Here is a 17,046-nt window from a genome sequence, read left to right as displayed (position 1 = left end):
TTAACATTGCATCCTTATAGGTGCCCACACTGCTTGTTCTTCTACGTGTTCCCCACGTCATGGGTGTTGTTTTTCAGGTTGTTAAGGGGGGAGAAGGAAGAAAATGGGAATGGGGTCTTTGTTCCTGTAAGAAAAGGCAGCGATTGCACAATGAACGGTTTTAAATTGCATTTTATTTAATTAAGCTGAAGGCATAAAAGAAGAAATTGAGACAGCCGGAGTTCGAAAATATTCTTAAGAAGTTTTCCTTATTTTCTTTAAACAAGTGAAGTTCCACAACTTCTTCTGGGTCTGCGCTGAAGATTTGTTTTGTGGGATCGCTGAATCTGCTTTTGACTGAGCAAAAAGTTAATAGGGAAAGGCAAATATAAAAACTTTGATCTGAACAAGGAAGAGTCAACAATGAATTAACAATGTCTGAAAAGAATTATTGCAAACTCTTTCATTAAAAAACTTTAAAGCGCTCGAATTTTTTTTAAATCATCAAGACAGTAATACTAACTAATTGTGCACAAGCCTAGAATTTATAATGGTCGTTAAGTGTTGTAAAACTCATATTGAATTAGTCTCTCTCTGTTACATCCTTTGTTTAGCTAAATCTCACTAATTAGCAAACAAAATCTTTTGGCCAGCTCAGTTGGTAAGGAAACCGTTTTCTCAAAAATCCTCATGTTGTTTTACACACACTAAGCAAATAGAAAAGATAGCTCGGTCCTCTCTCATTTTCTTCAGTTTTTCTCTTTTTCCTCTCTAAGGTCGCGTTACGAGACGAGACGAGTCCCCGAACTAGCATTAAAGTTACATAATAAAACTAATAATAATTATCAACGCCATTGTCGGGACATCAACGGAACAGCAAACCAAAACAAATACAGAGGAGGCGAATAAAAACCAGAGAGTAGAGAATAGAAAAGTGAAGTGTAAGTGGAGCGACTCGGGTGACAAAAACACGGTAAAAAATTCATTCTACAACTTTCATTGCTGAGCTAATAAAATCAAGTTCTAAGAAGAACACATTATCTGATTATACATTTATTTATACATTTTTAGGTATATTTTTTTCTCTGTGCAGCCACTAAAATCAACTTTTTTCTCTTGTTGGTGTTTGGTGACATGGTCTAAAAGAACAACAACTAGAACAAGCAAACCGGCAGCAGTTACACCATTTGCTTGTTGTCGACGTCCTGGCACAACTCCCTCTCCTGTTTCGCCATTTCTCATCTCGGTGGAGGATGCTGGGAATCCCGATCCTGGATGGCTTCGCCTTCCCATCATCATTGTCATTGTCTCCTGGCAACAACAACCAGAGAATCAGCCACAATGAGCGGCGCAAATGGCAACCAGGACAATAAAATGTCATAATGAAAGTTTTCCTTTTTTAATGGTATATAGAAAGAGCGCAGACAAGCGACGAACGGCATTTTGGAGGGTTATAAATGGGACAGACTAATGGGTTTGTTGCCTGCTCTATATGGCGGTTATGGCCGACTAGTTTATGGCGAGTTTAGTCTCGTGTTTCTCAGCATGTTTGCCCTTGACAATGGACTCGAAAGGCTTACCAGAGTATGATGTATTTAAGATAGAGTGCTAGTGATTCAGTTTCGCCAGGATCATAAGAACTTACCTGGAATAAAAAATGGAAAAGCATTATTAAATAATTTCATTAGACAACATATAAATTGAAGTATAGTACATATAATTATAACTTGTCTTAATTAAGGTAACAACTTACAGGAAATGTGTTACAACTCACTTAACCTGAAATTGCCACTTAACCCTTCAATTAATTGAAAATGCTTGGAATTTCTTCTCTGATTGTTTTACGTGATTCTATTAATTAATGCCATAAATTCTATTAAATTTATATTCACACATTTCAAAGCATTTCCTTTGTGAATTCCAATAGTCTGCCATTTGGGCGTTAAAAGCATTTTATTACTGAATAAGAATTAAATTACTTAACCCTAATTAGTATTGGCATGACAGTGAGTAACTGAAGCTGCAACTGCTACTGTTAACTGTGTAAAATTTCGCAGTTGATTAATAATGAAAAGGCAGCCCAAGTTTAGTCATGCAACACGACTTGCAGAAGTCTTCTTTCCGCAGCTAACCTTGAGTTTTGGCTTAGTTCGTCGTCGGTTTGGTTTTTCCATCTCGAGTGTTGAGAGTGGAGTCCCAAGTCTGCGACTGCCTTCACATCAATTAGTGGTTTCATGTTGTGCATGACAGGCAAAGTTGCTCTCAAGATTTATATCAAGCATATGTATAACTTCCTCTACGATTCGCAGCTATCATTTTCAAACTACACAGCGCGAATAATATTTTAGTAGCATTTTATTACCAAAGGGGCAGCAAATAGGAAGGCTAGGCTATAAGTATAGTTTGCCATTTAAAAAGTATATACCCAGTTAAGTGATTTTATTTGCTTTTATAAGTATAAGGAAACTATTTCATGAAACAATATTTTTGAGTGTAAGGATTGCATGTTGCCTTGACACTCAAGGACTGCATTTTGCGCCTCAGACGAGGCTGTCGTTCATCAACGTCTTTTCCCAAGGAACGTTCGTCTTCGTCTTCATTTTCATCACTGGAATCCCTGAACCTCCTGTACTTTCTTATCTTTGTGTTCAATTTTTCGGGACTCACAGGTGTTGCGCACTGTCTGCGATTCCACCTGATAGACAAAGTGTGAAATGAGTAATGCAAATTGCAGGCAAAGGAGCAGCCAAAGGAGCTGCCAAAGGATGTGCCTCAGCGAAGTGTTATGGAGCAGACATTTGCATATGTAGACCAGTGCATCCTCCTCTTTCCAATTTGGTAGGTCTGGAGTTTTTGGTTAGTTAGTCAGTCACTTTGGCAGCGTTTTGCAGCTGTCATGCATATGGAAGTAGGTCGTAAATCTCTGCCACTTTCGGCTGCCTGCAACGCTGATTCCCATTGCCTTTGCATATTTGATGAATGCGAGCATGGGGGTGTGACGCCCTTTTGATTAATAACTGCAAATTGCCATAATAGTTCACATGATTTGCTCAGTCTTCTATTTATGTACGTCTGTTGGTTGTGTGAGCCATGGGAAAAGGCGAAATATGACGTCTGTATGGTGTGAAAATTAGAAGATGCTTGTGATGCAAGCGGGAAAATAAATCAAAAGTGAGAGATTTGTAGGTGGTATCGGAAGTCGTAAATGAAAGATAAAACTGCTTTACAATGCAATTATCATGCAATGTGCCATAACGAAAAATGACAAAGTATTTTCTGAACTAATAAGTAAAATTCATATAAGTTCCCTTCATACTTCTCGACATTTGGATAGCATTCTAAGTTCTTTGTTTTTTAAGATATTTCTTTGTCCCATTACCTATTTATTTAACCATTTTTCCAGGCCCAGCTGCTTTCCGTTCGTAGTGTCTTTAAGCCGCAAAAACTGTGTCAGTTCACTGGTTCAACATTGGCACAATCGACCCACAATCCGCAAAACCTTCAACATCCAGCTCAACCTCAAGCCACTACCCATTCATCCATCCATCCGTCCATTCGGCTTTCTCCTGGCTTGGCAATCATAATTGGTTGGACAATTTGCCTTGGGCAAACATTTACAACATTTTACATGTCGCACGGCTTCCATGACCTCCTCTTTTAGTCCTCCGATCCACCTTCCCTCGCCCCTCTCGATACATTTTAATTGAATAAAGTGCACTTTGAACCAGCCAACCCAAAAATGCCCCTAGGCTACACGCCCATCCAACTTGTGACACTTTCATTGTGTAAAATGTCCTGCAAAGGAGTAAAGCGAAAGCGAATGCACTGAGAAAAAAGGATTTTAAACAAGGATCTACAAACTTTTCATTATTGTAACTGCCAGGAAAACATTTTATATTTATTTTAAATATATTAATTAATTTTGCATTTAATGTATATTATCTTATTAATGCGTGTTTTTCTTAGTGCATAAAAAAGTAGCGAAACGGAAGGCATGACCAAATGAAGCATGAGAAGTGAGAGAATCGTGCGACAAGCAATTTTTCTGGTAATAAAAGTGCGCCAATAACCCACTGCACTTTGCAGCACTCCACCCAAAAAAAACCCCACCCCACCCTTTTCCACCAAGAACCCCCAACTTCCTTTAAGGCCTACTATACACTAGCCACACATAAAAAGTCAAGGAAAAAGGAGGCGTTTAGATTGAGTTGTGTGTAGGCCATTCTGCTGATGCCCCCAGCCCGTATCCATTCATTTCTGTTAATTTATTGCCCTGTGATAGCCAAATATGGTCATACGTGGGAAGGAATGAGGGGGCGGAAGCTGGCTAACTGGCGAGGTGGAAAGTGGGTGGTGGTGGGAAAAGGAAGCGGGGAGCAGGGGAAAACCATTGCACGTCGCAAGTGCCAATGCTTAAAACTTTTTGCTACGTGACTCGACAAGTGGCCAAGAAAGGGGATGATGGCGTGAGGGGCGAAAAGAGGGGAGCCTAGAGGTTCTGGCCAATACGTGGCTCAAATATGCACGCACGCACACCAAGGCATACCATACAGTGAGAAAAAAAGCAGGCAATATGTTATAAAATTTAATTACAACTGCAACAGATAACATAAGATGTTCATAAGATTTGTAACTAATTTTTTTTTTTGGAAACTTAAGACCTGTCTGGATTCTTTTCTTTAACCTAACTAAATAGCTTTAAAGTCAACAAATTTTGTATAGTAAAATGTATTTTTAAATGGTTTTGTATTTTATACATCCACTTCATACACAATTTTCTTTTTAGTGGCCAACTCCAGCAGTCTGTTGCCATCTTCGTGATTTCTTCTTTTCTTGGCCCGCCTAATTTCTTCCCGCAGCATCGCCACCCGCACTCACATATATACACACGCACACATATGTATGCACTTGCCGGCAGACACCGACACGCATACATATACATAAAAATCAGGTCATGTTCGCTGCTCAAAGTAATGGAATTTGTAATGCGTTCTCCCGCTTTTCCGACCCTGTTTTTCCGCCCAGCCAACCCCCCCTTTGATTGCCGCGGAATGTCGTTTTGTGTGCTCGTCTTCGTCTTGGTTTTCCCTCGCTCCCTACCGCTTTTCCCCAACTTTTCCATACCCCTTCCGACCACCCCAAAAAGCAGAAGCTCTTTCCCATGCTCGATTTTGCGTGCCCGTCGCTGCAAATTAACTTCTTCTGCTCGAAGGAGAGGAGGAAAATGGAGTGGGAGGTGGCTGGAAAAGTGGGTTGGTATCTGGAGATACAGCAAAATTCGCCTGTCAATGCTCAAGTGGCAGGGCCAGAGTAGAAACTTCAGTAGCTCCGCTTGTTTGCCATTATTAACAATCTTTGTTGCCATTTTGTGCGGAGACTGCCATGTGTTTCTACCACCTTGCCACGCCCCTCATCGCCCCTCTTACGCAAATGTATTCAATTAGTTAACTGAAGAAAAATTACATCATTAGCTGGAAGTTCGAGGGGAAGGACAAGGACAGGAAGCGCTCAGAAGGTTTATTAAAATTAATAATTGTCCTGGCCTGACATTAGATGGAAATGGTGATAAGAAGGGGCGAAGATGTCCTGGGAATGGAAATTCTTTGTGATAATAATTGAAATTTAATAGACTAGTAGTCAATGATGAAAGGAAGTGATTTTGGGGGGCAAGGAAATAATTGAAACTTTTGTTTTATTGGCAGTCTTTTGAACTTCAATAAAAAAATGAACAAATTGGGTATCAAAATAATCAAGAATTAAGGCAACTTTTATTCTCTGCCTATTATTATTATGACTATATAATTTGCACAGGTTAAAGGATCTCACATCTTTACTGAGTTTATCACACCAAACTCGATTTGAGGTCCAAACAATTTGTATTCGTATCAACTTCATTGTGGTTTCACTTCAAACTTGATCAAGCCAAGTTCTTGACTTTCATCATAATTTAATTAAATTGTGTGAAAGGAGGACTTGCCCATCCATCCTTTGTGGTGTCCTTCAGTAAGTTCTAGTCAATCGAGCGACACAGGCTCTGGGGCTCTTCATTATTTGGGTCATATTGGAGGGAAAATTCCGAACAAGAAAAAAAAAACTTTTCAATTGGCCTAATGACGAGAAACTTCCTGGCACAAGCACTTGACTCTCGACTGGCTGGCAAATTGGCCAGCAAAATGAGCAAAAACTTAGTAAAAGTCGATATTCTCCCACTACGCCCACTACTCCGCCAATTGCATTCACGTACGACGAAGTTTCGGCGTTTGGCAAAATGTTTTAAAAATACCAAAATGCAAGTGCGGAAAGCACCAAGGAAATTAGGAAAACAAACAAACAAACAAACAGGCAAACAACAAGAACCACGAAAACAAACCAAAAATGTTGCATTCCATTGCTGGGCAAAAAGTTTTCTATTTTCACACATTCGTTGGCCAAAATCCAAGAACTATAACCGAAATATGCAACTTATATGTGATTTTTTTATATATCTATATCCAATGTGGCATCGAAAAGCGCGCAAAGTGCTGGGAAATTGTGGCAGGAGCTCGCCAAGAAATAAATGGGAAAGGAGTGGTTGAAGTTTTTTGGCAAATAATATGTGAGAAATAACTGAAACTAGACCAACAATATATAAAATGCATCTCACATTATGCAGTAACTTAAATAAAAGGTACATAAAGCATGAAGTAAATTCTAAAATTGTGGATATAGTAAATCTTAGGGCAAACCTATTCCTTGTACAGCAGAGGATTATGAAATCTTTATTATTTAATAATAATTTCCATGGCAATTCTACCAAAATTTTAAAACATCCTCTCTGTCCATATTTATTACTCATTTGCATATAAATAACCTGGATTTTCAAATCACTCTTCTCAATCTTAGTTGATCCTGCGTGTTTAAATTTCGATTCTTGGCATTCATCCCAATAGGGATTACTATTTCCCGGTCATTAGGATTTGCGCTCAAAATGCAATATGCATGCACGAAACCACAAAGCTATGGCCCCATCTAAATCAGTCGAATGGAGCCCCATGATCAGACACCTCGAAAAGTGGCAGACAAAGTCACACAGACGCATCTGCTTAGCATATCAATGTGGCGCGATTTGCATTTAGAGCTGCCACCAACAGATATTAGCACCATTTTGGTTGGGGGTGCCACCGAAAAGTCTTAGGTGTTTGTTATTTATGCGTCTGTTTGCACTAATTCCACTCGTACAGTGAGGCCACCTGAAGTCGAACGGTGGCATCCACAGCCAGACGACATGGACAAAGGTCAGTGAGCAGAGCAAGTAGTCCGTGTGACGTCCGTGAAGTGAAGTGACAGTCTGCAGACTTAAACGGGCTTATCAGAAATTCTAATTGAAATCACCAAAAGAAAAACAAAAGCAACGAAAGTGAAATATAAATTGAATTACATATTTTATGCAAACAAAGCCAGGCGGACATACCGGATGGTAACCCTTTACCCCGCACACTTTAACCCCATTCAGGGTGATTTGCCAAAAACTTTTGCTTCGTGTCAACATGACGCCCCATGCGGTGTCCACAGGGACACTGGAAAAAAAACTTTAAGAATACTGAAAGAAGGTTCAACCACCTTCTTAAATAGAGGAAACATCGAATAATAATAAAATATTTTTTTAAAAATATATGCCTATATTACGGCAACAGTTTATTATTTAATATTAAGTAAAAACCACGATATGTTTTCTGATTTAAAAAAGAGAATTTTTCTCAGTGATCAAGTAAATTGTAGCACTTCCTTTGAGGGAGTAAAAGTCAAAAGGCTACCCCTGGATTTTGCCGCAACATCCCCACATCACTTGAAAAACCTTCTACGCCAACATATGTCCTTGTTTATTAAATAGTTTCAGCGCAAATCCTTTGGCACTTGCTTGTGCCTTGTTGGAGATTATTGTACACGCTGATCTCCAGGACAACCCTTCTAGTCTTGTCCATCAATTAGTGCAGAGTGCAACTATTTTTATGGCTTACGGAACAGTTTGTAACAAATCCAGGGACTTTGTTCAGTTGTCCACAGCGTCAGGGATTATTTTAAGCCATTTTTTGTTAACTGCAACGTGACAATGTTACTACTTTGGGATTTCTGCTCACGTAGTTGACATAAATTGAAAGTGCGCAAAGGTAAAAGTAAGCAGAAAGCAAACAGTATTATATTTCGAGAGGCACTTGAAAAAAAGCAAATTATACATATACATTTTAAAAAATTCAAACGCTTCCAGCGAATGATTGCACCGAATCCCATTCGAAATGCCATCAAAGCTCAGCTCGCATATGATAATTAGGCACGAGTTCTCGCCTGCGTTTCTTATCTAGCAACACCTTTCACATGAAGAAAAGAAAAAAGGAATAAATTTAATAAAAATCAGATATATACATATCTGCATAATTTCGGAGACAACGTGAGGCGACTGACAAAGCTCTATTTGCATAGACAGAAATAACAGCTTAATAATCAAATCAAATCAAGTCAGAATGGAGAGCAAAATCAAATTAAATTTTGCTGCAAATGGAAATATTTTACCCAACTAATTCAATTAACAGCACAATGCAAAAAGGGCGAAATATATATATATATATATGGTGTGTCTGAAAGGATATTCCTTTTGTCAGGCTTGCCGGGAATCACGGCGAAAAGACGGTCGGGTCCTTGCCCTCGACTCGATCAATGGGCCGCAGGACAAAGGGGCCGAGGCCAAAAGGAGCCGGACCAAGGTAAAATTTCCGTATACAAAACACGCGCCACATGTGCAACTGCCAGCTCCCAAGAATGTGGTTTGGTGGCAGGATGTTGGTGCCGCTTGCCAGGACGCTGATGGTGACTCAAGAGCACTAAGCTCCAAGCGGCAACATCCGTTTTATAAACGCAATAGTTAGAAACCCGAGCCCTAAGCCAACTTGCAGTGGTGGAAAATGTGGTATATAAGCACTTCAAGGGGGTAAATTAGGTTGTGCACCTCAAAAATAACATTGGTAACAATTTTTTAGTTTCAGATAGTATTTAAGTGCAGCATTATACAATAAAATCAAACAAATACCAAAATAAATTACAAGTATTATTTTAACAGTAGGAGTATAGAGTAAATATCCAACGTTGGGCGCCAACAAATTTAAACGTAAAATGAACATATTCTAACCATAAAGTGCAGTTTCCATTTTTCCCCGTCAACCTTGAACCACAGTGCAACTTCTTTTCACATCAGGCCAGAGGACCAAACGACCTGCCACGCAAAACCTTGCCCAGGAGTCTGTGAACTCTCTGCTGGCTCAAGTTCCTGTGTGCCTGTGTGACAATTTTCCATGACCCCTTCCTGGCTTTTCCGAGCGCCTCGTTCCCTCCGCCATCCCCATTTCTCCATCACCTTTTGTGCGCTATTTTCACGCTTTTACGCCGCAATTGTTGTGGCAACGTGAAGCGCAGAAGGAACTGCATTGAATGAGAAAAGCGAGCGACTTTGCCTAACCATATGAAAGAAATGATGACTTTAAAACTAACCTACAATTGCCCAGCAGCCAACAATTTGATGGAGTTTCATTGTGGCAACAGTTTGAGAGCGATTGCGAGCAGGAAGTCTATTTAGGCCGGCGTCTATTGTGTGGAGGTCACTGAATTTGTGTGCTTTATGCCAAAGTTCATGAACTTTTTTGATGGCAAACAAACCAAACCAAACGAGACAAGTTCCGAATCGAACGCCGAAAGGCGGGAAAACTCATTAACAAATTGCAGAAAGTGTTTGCTGTCAAGCCAATCTACCCCACCTGACCATGACGTGAATAGGAGAGCAGTTGGGCACAAGAGACAATCGCAGAATACTCAGACATGCTCCACATTTGTCTCGGGTTAACATGTCACGAAGTCGCCACGTCACGACTATGACAACATTGATGAGGACGGGGACTGGGCATGGGATGGGCCATTCTGATGGGTGGGGATGTGATGTGCAGAGCGTGATGGAACACTTAGAAGCCATTAATAACTGGGTTATGTAATCGAGACAAGAACCAAGTGAATGACGGGCCAAGAGCCACATAGAGATGGAGCCACGGCAAGCGAAGCGAGGGAGGTCAAGAGAAAGCTGGCTGCGGTTGTCAATGAATGAATGTGGAGCACTCAATTGTCACTGTACACTGAAAAGGCTTCCTTGGAGAATTACTATAAGGTAATTACAAAGTGGCGCCAGCAGAGTGTGAATTGTTGAATTATTTAGTTTTTTAATTATGAAGATTTGAACCTATCCCCCTTTAAAGGCTGAGCTTGAATACGTGAACAATGTAATTTATAACATCATATCATGTAAAGGTAACCAGTGACTGACATTTGTTGGCCATAGGCTTTCGGTCTTCGACTGCCCACCTCCTCGTTACGTGATATTTCATCAAATCAGGAGTTCCCCTTACAACGACAATTTCAATTTCGATTGCCAAACCACGGAGTGTGACAAGTGTCAACAATTATCAAGTATACGCCACCTGATCACGACTGCAACCAAACAGCCTGCAACACCAAAGTCCCAAGCCCCCTTCTGCATGACACACGTGCGTCAATTGCCACCGAATTAATTGAGCGCACTCATGAGACTGTCAATTAGCAGAATGAAGCAAATTTATGGCGCACAGCAAGGCAAAATGTAGCAGTAAAATAAAAAAGATTCGAATAAATTCGAATGAAGACATATCAATAGGCAAATAAATGGTATAAGCAAACGGAACATCAAATCGGTCTGTCAATTTGTGAGAAGATGCTAAAAAGATGCTAACAAAAATGCTCAACGAAGAAATATGATAGAATAAGAAAAAAGAAAGGCAAATAAAAAAATACGACAAAATACTTTTGTGAAGAGCAAGAGAATGTCAAAAATTAGCAACGAAAATAAATGAGCCTCGAGAGATAGAAAAAGAGACATTCTATAGAGAAAAGAAAACTTTTCGTGAAGTTTATTATTATTTTTTCTGCCCTTCCGTCCAACTCTTTATACATTTCGCTTTGCTCGCCAAATTTTTGCGTTATCTCCGCCACAAACAACAAAAGAAACCAGAGAAGTGGACCGCGCAAAAAAAAATGTATTAAAAACTTGTCGCTAATTTTGACAACAATTTGCAATTTAGCCCTCCTTCTACTCGGCAAGTTTTTGAAGGCATCTTAATGATGGCTAATTAAAAATCTCAACTGCCACAAAGTTACGGTGTCAGTTTTTTTTTATTTTTATCAGCGAAGCTGAAATAAAAAACGAAGAAAATATAAAACCAGATAAGTCTGTCATGGCAATTAAACAAAATCATGTTGTGCTGTATCGCTTTGTGTTTGTTTGGAAAACAAAAGATTGTTTCGGCCGCTTTTAAAAATAGCTCGTTGAAATGGCCAAAAATATCCCAAAGTATCTTGAAGATATGTGGTGCGGCATGCGGATAGACAGACAGCCAGTCAGACAAGTGCTTTTGTTATATTTCCAATGGAAATTCTCGAGCAGCAGCTGAAAGCAAAAGTTCCCGTTGCCGCTGCCATTGCCCACTCATTTTCCTAGGAAATCGAGGGAGGAAAATTTTTGGGGGGTTCTGGCGGAAAAGGAAGCCACAAACAAATTGCTGCCTCCCAATGACAGCTGTAGAGGAACAATTGCATCCCACAAAACACTCGGCTGCGTGTCTATAGAACTGAGAAATCTGTATTGCCAACGGAAAGTCAATAAATACTCAGCTATGCAAATACCCAAAGAAAATCAGGGAAATTACTAAATAAATATATGAAAAAGTAAGCAGTTGGTTCCTCAGATTGTATTTAAAACAATTTGTTGTTTAACAATAATAACTTTCTTATTTTAAAACTTGAAAACGCTTTAAGAGGCAAATTCGTCAACCAAAAACCAACGTCGACTTTGTTTCTCCACAAGGACATCTTTCCTTTTTGGCCAGCAAAAAAAGGACAAAACAAAAGCCAGAAGTAACCGAAGAGAAAAACCAGGAACACAATAACAAACACAAAATGGCATAATAGGCTTTGTGGGCGTGACTACGAAGGAGGCGATGGGGAGAAGCGCAATCAAGCGTTTCTAGATAGTTTTGCTGGGAAACAAAAAAAAAAGTACAACAAATTTTCTACTACAATGCCTACAAAATACTACCAACAAAGAGAAAAAAACTTTACACCCGCCGCCCCGAGAAAAAAAAACGTAAAAAATCATAAAAATTCCAACGAATACGAGTGGATAAAACGCAATGCTCATAAAAATGGTTACGCACATTGGGCAAAGGCGGCATGTGTGCGAGCCCCAAGGATCTCCGGAAAAAAGGACCCACACCTGAATCATTCCCCACTTCGGCCGGAAAGGCACCTTCTGTTGCTGTATGCAAAAATTGAAAAAATACAAATTTCCCATTACAGTTTTCCATTGCTTTCCTCTTTCTCTCGATATAGTATTTTTTGGGCAAAGCCTGCAATTGGCAGTAAAGTTAAATGAGAATTGTAGCCTTGCGAGAAAATTGTATACAAACCGAAATAAATATAAATTATAAATGCCGTATATAAAGCTACAGAGACGAAAATTGTACATATGCATTTAATTAACGTTCATTAAATATTTACAAATTGTGGTAAATTACCGCAAAATGTTTGGGGATGCATTTGAAAATGGTGTGAATACTGGGCGATGCACAAATGTGGGAAGCACAGTAAGTGCAACTGACTCGTTCTCACTATGTCCATCTATCTATGTGTCAAACCATGATAGGGTGGTCAATATTTTCGGAAGTGGAGTAATAACCTTTTAGCTTTTAATCTTCTTTTAATAAATATTCGACGACTGTTTATGAGTGTCTAAGGATTCTTTCTGTTCTAATCTTATTTAATTATAAATAACATTATAGAATTTACTTTTCAAAATCTATTTCTAAGTAATTTAAATTTTGTACAGCCTTGCACACCCTACTGACTATGTTTGAATACCTAAGTGAGTGTGTCCGGTGCACTTCACATTCTGCGGTGCCATTCGGTTCGGGGCGTGCGAATTTTCGGTACTATTTGGTTCGATTTGATGCGTGTTCCGCTGCGGTTGGCACTTCAAACCGTCATAGATGTTGGACATGGGTCCTTCGAAGGGTCGTTGGGGGTCAAGGGGTTGGTGGACGACTGTGCCCCCTTACAGTGGTCAGAGTTGATTGAAATTTCGGTTTTCATTATGGGATTTGCGGTGAAAGAATCTCCAACGGGCAAGAAGTCAATAGAAAATAGTGTGAAATAAAGTTCAAGGAGCGATTGGAGGGGTTTTTAAAACTGCAGCCAAACTACGAAGTGAACAAGAAATTTGGTAGTAATTTGAAAAGTGTTTAATCGATATTGCCCAATCGATACAAGTTTAATTAGTCGCAGGAGATGTGCACATGCAATTGGCAACTGCAGCTTCTTCCGAAGGTGGAATAAATCAATCAGTGTCCCTGGCAGGTGATCAAATAAATTACATTTCTCAATTATTGCGGGGAAGCCGTAACGGAGACAAAGGCTATAAACCACTTTCGAGTCAGAGCCATAGTAATTGCCATGAGCGAGCAGATTTTCCGGACCATTTGCTGGCTGTGCGTCAATGGCGAATGGCTAACTTAATTTGCAAAATATGCAAAACTTAATAATAAATACGAAATTTTGGTACGCCGCGCATTGCAATCGATTCGCCACTCAAACGGATTGCAATGGAAATGAAAAAATGCATAAGGAAGCACAAACAAAACCGAATTGCGAGTTTCCCATTTTGGCTCAACGATTTTTCCTCTTTATTTCCTTTATTTTTTTTCGGTTTTTTTTTTTTTTTGGAAATTGTGCTCGATGACAGGCAAAACGAGGCGAGCGACAATTAAAAGCGAAATAAAAACAAAAATTGAGAGAAATTGTTAGGCGATGATGTCCGAGATGATTCCGCACGATACGTCACAGAACATTCGGCGTTATTCGAGTGGAAACTGTGCTTCACCTAATGAGAGGGGGTATGCCCCTCAAAAAAAAGGGGGTACGGTCTGTGAATTCCTTGGGTTGGAGATCTTGGATCTATAAGTGTGAGTCATGCTCACGAAATTCGTGATATGGAACCAGGTTTCGGTCACTGGATAGGAATGCAGCATCGGAAATTTAACCTAAGTTATATAGTTTGTTCAATATTCGTATGCATATTTTTTTAATTTACCTATTCGAACAATATTAGAAAGAACTAAGGTACTTTAAGTACCAGTCACGTTTCCATCACTAATCGGAAGGACTCGAGCAGCAACAAACCGACTGAAAGCAAACAAATTTTATGCGACCACGCGCCATTTGATTTCCCTCAAAAAAAGGGCGAAAACCAACGATGTAAAGTTAAGTGGAAATTCAAATGGAAATACTTGAAGCAGTTGCATCGACCAGTTTATCAAAAAGATGCTCCCGAAAGATTTCGCCCCCTCGAGTTATGCATTTCTTTCTAATGAACTCCGGGCCTTTCAGCGCTTTCTTCAGTTCCATTTCTTTTATATTTTTCTTTTATTTTTTTTGGCTCTTTCGAGCAATGAAAATCGTAATGAAGCGGGGAACATTAAACAGAACGCCAGAATGGACGCAGACGATTTTGGAATGGGTTGAGGTGAATTTTATGCGCGTAATTAGCAGCAATTAGGGCGGCGGGGGCGGATATTCAATATTCGGTAAACAGAGCTTAACATGGACTTCGGGCCATTCATTAAAGTCTGACAGCAAATTACACTTTTTTCCCTGCGTTCGCCTTCTTGTTGTATCTGTTTTTTTTTTTTTATTCACACGCCTCGAATGGCATTTGCGAAATGCAAATTACGCTAAGCAAATTAGCGCGGAAGCACCAAAGTGCAAAGAAAAGAAAAAAATACAAAATATAAAAAATAAAAAATAGGAAAAGAGCAGGGAAACTTAAGTGAGGTGTGCGCCAGGGAAATTCAAGACAAATTAGCTGGGAAGTTGAGAAGATACATACGTGTGTAAAATATAATGCACCATGCGGGTGCACAATGCCAAATGAGCTGCGAACTTTGGTGCAAGTAAGGAAACTAAATACCCTGAGTGGTTATAATTATGGAAATTTATTCTGGTGACTCACTTAACCAGGAAAGAAAGTGGTAGAGGTCATGGAATGCCTTATATGTGGTAAAAGATATTATTTTCGTGAAATATAATACAATTTTTCGAGTTACTTGTGGTTCAAAAGTCTCGTACTTATCCCACCAAAAGTGCAACAATGCACTTTTAAAGCATTCCGATGGTCTTGAGCTGGGTTAACTTCTTGACACCTTCAAGTCGTTACAATTAAATGTGAAATATAACCGGGGCGCAGGCTGTGCACTCGCAGCCTCTGAAGGCCCAGTTAAGTTGTTAGAATGCACAATAAACTCATTCATAAGTCTGGCGTAAAGTCTCACAGCAATTTAGCCAAAGTCTTCACACCGCAACTGACTCGCCCACAAATCAAATTGCAATCCCCAAGAGCCGGCGCGAAAACAGAGCTGGGTTGAGTGTGCCTGGGTTACATTGATGCACTCAAAGAAAATATTACAAGTAGGTATCTAGAAAATTATGATGTTTTAAGTGTTGCACAACGAATTCGGAAAGCTTAAATCAAAATCAACTAAGCAAACGTGGTATGTAGTAATCAGGTAGCCAGTAATATCTATCATATTAATATTAAATAGCGTACAACTTGATTGGGTTTAACACTATTAAGTTAATACATTTAAAGTTAATTTTCCTTTATTTTAGGAGTGTTGTGTGGGGCAACAGGAAGCGCGCTGAGCAAAGCGACACCTGGCCGCTTCGCTCATGACAAACTGCCACTCCAGGCGTGGCTGGGAAAGCGCTGGGAAAGCGACAGGAGTCGGTGGGCAATTGAAAAATGACGCCTGCCCAGCCGGTGGAAATGCATTCGGCAAATGAAGCCGGCCCAGAAGCACGTGAAGCGAGCAAACAAGACACAAAAAGGGAGCATCGGCAGCTGTGGGAATTCAGTTTGAATGCGACCGATATGTCAATATGCCAACTGCTGTTTGAGTTTATTTTTTTCCGCTTTTCTCCATTTGTTGCCCACTATGGTTTATTAGCGATCCACTAATTGCAAAAATTTGCTTCGCATTTATCCGACGAGCCAACGACAAATAAAAAGGCCAGCATAGAGCACGCGTGTGTGGTTTTGCTGCTTTGTGATTAAATATTTGAATATTAAAAAAAAACCACGCTGTTATCAGCGATTTGGGCGCTCGGTTACCTGAATGCTGAAAAAAACTATAGAGCATTTCGTGTTGACCCTCAGCTGTAGACACTAATTGAAAATGGCAACTGGGTTGGAGAAATGTGTAAAAAAACATGATGTTTGTTTATTTTATTTGCCATGGGTAAAGTTGCATTTGCCGCGATAAGCAGCAAAATCACAACTGATAAAAGAAATAAGAGTCAAATGAATAAACAGAAAAATGTTATGTAAATAGTAATCAGATAAGGGAAAGAGTGAGCTGATAAAGAAGTGTTTCCTTACTCCAGTTGATGATAACTTAATAAAGGGGGATATATGAGAAGAAACTACATTTCATACTCACGAATACATAGTATTGAATAATAAATATTTGAACAAGATTCGTTGCTAGAGTGCAGTGTATTTAAAAATGCATTTTATTGTTGTCAGGTATACTCTAAATATTTACGATCACTTGTGCATACCTACATACGTATTGATTAAATTAAGTGAAAATTCCAAAGTCCATGTAATATGTGAACCACTCAAATGAATCATGTTTCCCGCTGTGTCAACTGGCTTATCAAAGTTTTGCCTTTTGTTTTAGTTGATAAGAAATAACACAGAAAATGACTCTCAAAATGAGAATGTTGGGATAAAAATGGCAACCTAAAATTGGCAATGGTATCTAAGCAAAAACAAAACAAAAAAACTCAGAAAGAACAGCGAGTTAGATTTTTTGGCCAAGTTTTATGAACGAAAACCGTTAAACGGCAACCGTTAGCTTTGATTTAATTAGAAGATTTTTGTGGGCTTGCTACAGTTTATCAAGCCCC

At 39.5% G+C, this 17,046-nt stretch overlaps 1 protein-coding gene and 1 long non-coding RNA gene across 6 annotated transcripts in view; one reads left to right on the top strand and one right to left on the bottom strand.

The window, feature by feature from the left end:
- Eip63E (Ecdysone-induced protein 63E) overlaps window positions 1-17,046 on the bottom strand; it is a 94,771-nt gene that overhangs the window by 75,086 nt on the left and 2,639 nt on the right. The gene's annotated exons all lie outside the window — the stretch shown is intronic.
- On the top strand, window positions 11,816-12,586 carry lncRNA:CR45043 (long non-coding RNA:CR45043). The gene has a single exon (NR_124772.1). It is a non-coding gene; the product is annotated as a long non-coding RNA:CR45043 (long non-coding RNA).

The sequence above is a fragment of the Drosophila melanogaster genome, chromosome 3L (genome assembly GCF_000001215.4).
Source record: "Drosophila melanogaster chromosome 3L".
Taxonomy (NCBI): domain Eukaryota; kingdom Metazoa; phylum Arthropoda; class Insecta; order Diptera; family Drosophilidae; genus Drosophila; species Drosophila melanogaster.
The sequence above is the reverse complement of the archived record's forward strand: the minus strand, read 5'-3'. Positions and strand labels throughout refer to the sequence as shown.